This window comes from Echinops telfairi, unplaced genomic scaffold, assembly GCF_000313985.2.
Source record: "Echinops telfairi isolate 266 unplaced genomic scaffold, ASM31398v2 ScPeMD7_7424;HRSCAF=8462, whole genome shotgun sequence".
Taxonomy (NCBI): domain Eukaryota; kingdom Metazoa; phylum Chordata; class Mammalia; order Afrosoricida; family Tenrecidae; genus Echinops; species Echinops telfairi.
The window spans coordinates 45,329,407-45,332,624 of record NW_022111324.1 but is presented as its reverse complement, the minus strand read 5'-3'; the positions used below and the strand labels follow the sequence as shown (position 1 = coordinate 45,332,624).

Below are 3,218 nucleotides of genomic sequence, written 5' to 3'. Positions count from 1 at the left end.
GGGGATCTGCTGGGTCAGTTAAAGGAAAGGAGGAGAGGACACCTCAAAGGGTTATGGTGACTTTCCTGGATCCCAAAGGGATAATCTTAATAGATTTCCTTGAAGGACAAAGGACAATTGCAGAAGCTTATATGGAAGAAACTTTAAGAAAATTGAAAACTGCTTTACTGAGAAATATTTCATGACATTTGCAACAAGGAATTTTTTCCATTCAAGGATAGCAAGAGACAGCCTATGAGAATTTCACTGAAAAACCTTACCCACCCCATGCACCCTCCACCTTAATCATGCCCCTTTAGACTTCATTTTGTTCCCCAAACACTAAGAATTTTAAAAGAAACACAACTTGGTGCCCGGCTATCAAAAGATATAGCGTCTGGGGTCTTAAAAGCTTGAAGGTAAACAAGCGGCCATCTAGCGCAGAAGCAACAAAGCCCACATGGAAGAAGATCCTCTTCTTCAGTCCTCTAGATTCATTGTCCAACTTTCACATGCATATGAGACAACTGAAAATACCATGGCTTGGGACAGGCTCGCCTTAGTCCTCAAAGTAACCTCCTTGCTTTTCAATACTCCAGACAGGTCTGGTACAGCAGATTTACCCAATACAATACACTGTCTTAACTGCTGCTTCCACAAGCACTGATTGCGGATCCAAGCAAAGCAAAATCCTTGACAACGTCAATCTTTTCTTCAGTTATCATGTTACCTATTGGTCCACTTGTGAGGATTTGGGACTTCTTTACATTAAGTGGTAATCCACACTGAAGGCTGCAATCTTTGATCTTCATCAACAAGTGTTTCAAGTCCTCCTCACTTTCAGCAAGCAAGGTTGTGTCATCTGTATCTCGAAAGTTGATAATAAGCCTTCCTCTAATTCTGATACTACATTCTTCTTTATACAATTCAGCTTCTCTGATTATTTGCTCAGCATATAGACTGAGTAAGTATGGTGAGAGGATACAAACCTGATGCACACATTTCCTCATTTTAAACCCTGTAGTATTCCCTTGTTCTGTCCACCTCACGCCCTCTTAATTCATGTACAAGTTTCACATGAGCAGAATGAAGTGGTTGCCGGGGTTTTAAGTGGAGAGAGAGTGTTTTGAGAATGATGAGGGCAATGAATGTACAAATGCGCTTTACACAATTGATGTGTGTATGGATTGTGATGAGTTGTATGAGCCCCTAATAAAATGATTAAAAAAAAAAAAGAATGAAGTGATTTGGAATCCCCATTCTTCTCAAGGTTATCCAGTTTGTTATGATCCACACAGTCAAATGCCTTGGCAGAGTCAATAAAACACACAAAAGCATCTTGTGGTATTCCCTTCTTTGAGCTAAGCCCCATCTGACACCAGCAATGACATTCCTTGTTCCACATTCTCTTCTGAATCTAGCCTGAACAGCTCCTTGTTAATGTTCAACTGTAAAAATTGTTGGATGATCTTCAGAATTTTACTTGTGTGATATAATACCTTAAGCAGTCTGTTGGCTTACCTTTCTTTGGAATGGGTACAAATACAGACCTCGTCCAGTCAGAGTTGGCCAAGTCCTGGCCTAGATGAGTAAGTGCTTCCAGAACTTCATCAGCTTGTCGAAACACTTCAAGTGGTATTCCGTCAGTTCTCAGAGTCTTGTTTTTGACCAAAAGCAGACTAAAGGTAGAGTGGGAAATCTACTGAATTGGGTCTGGCACTGGCTGTTGAGGGATGTGTGGCAAGAACTGTGCCAATGTTTGCAGGAGCCTGATGCCCAGCTTAACAAGGTACTCGATCTTCAAAAGGTCCCATGTCATGAAAAATATAAAAAATATGGAAGACCAAGAATGTGGCAATTAAATGCAATAGATGATGCTGGGATAGGGAAAACTAGCAATATGGACATTAAGACAAATTTGAATGTATACCAGTTACATTTTCTGATTTATATAATTTTACTGAATTACTATATAGAAAAACCGCCCTCCTTCCTAGAAGTTATATACTCAAGTATTTAAGTGCCACTGGAAATTCAGTAGTCAGTACATAGTTTGTTAGATATAAACAGAATTCATAAAATGTGTCAAAGGCAAAATGTCATCTATATGTTAAACATGCATAGAAAGGAAGAGGGGAAAAAAAGATACCTAATATTCATCAGGCACTAAAACTCATGAAAGCTAAATATGCTAAACATGCCAGCTACTAAGCAAATTCAAGGCAATGAACATTAAATATACATGAGCACTTAATAGTCATTAAGTGTTTAATTTGGCCACTCAACTATAACACTCATTCTGGCTCATGTGCCCTCTGCCCAAGAAACACAAATGTCCATTCATCAACCTCACTGGCAAGCTACAATAGCAGCAGGAGTGTCTGACTTACACGCATGTCCCTGGTTCTGATTCAAACCTAGCTTACGGTTCTTGCAACCATACCATCAGCAGGAAAGTAATAATGTGGCAGAAAGAGATGGACATATGAGTCCATGAACACTGTGTCTGTCTGACTCAAGAAATGTGGTCTTCTCCCTGCTGGACTCCATCCCAAGTGTGCTAATTTGCCCATCTCTTTCCCCTTGCCTCTCCCTAGAAAACGACTGGCACTGGCTGTCGAGGGATGTGTGGCAAGGATGTGTGTCGAGGGATACAGGAGGCTAGTGGGATTACACTGCAAGTTTAGCAGCTTGAAACCCCAGTCAATCCACAGGAGAAAGACAAGGCTTTCTACTCCTATAAAGAGTTACAGGCTCAGAAGCCCACAGGGGCAGTTCTACTCTGCTGTTGGGGTCATTTGGAGGTGTGTGATGTGAGCGCTTTCATTTGTTTTGTAAAGCCTTCTGTTCCATGACCACTGGAACAGCTAGCCTGGTAGCATACTTGGAGAGTACACACACACAGACACATTAAAAAGTATTGCTACCAGTGGTCTACTTCATACATGCACAGGGTTGTCCCAAACAAAATATGTTTAAACATGTCTATGCAATTAGCGCATGCCTATGGACACGTTCTCTCAGGAATATACTTTTCTTAGTTTCCTTCAAGTGCCTTAATACAAAAAGGATATTAAACAAAAAGCATTGCCTGAAAATCAGCTACTTAACAGAGCTGATCTTGACACCTGGTTTTTAAACAAGAGCGAAACAAATGAATGTACTTTCATGGGGCAAATTGTAACCAGTCATGAGTCTTGGATTTACTGATAAGATCCAGAGAGCAAAATCCAATCACA

General features: G+C 40.6%; 1 protein-coding gene across 2 annotated transcripts in view; it reads right to left on the bottom strand.

Moving 5' to 3' along the window:
* Positions 1-3,218, bottom strand: part of CAMSAP2 (calmodulin regulated spectrin associated protein family member 2) — a 124,930-nt gene that overhangs the window by 110,813 nt on the left and 10,899 nt on the right. The gene's annotated exons all lie outside the window — the stretch shown is intronic.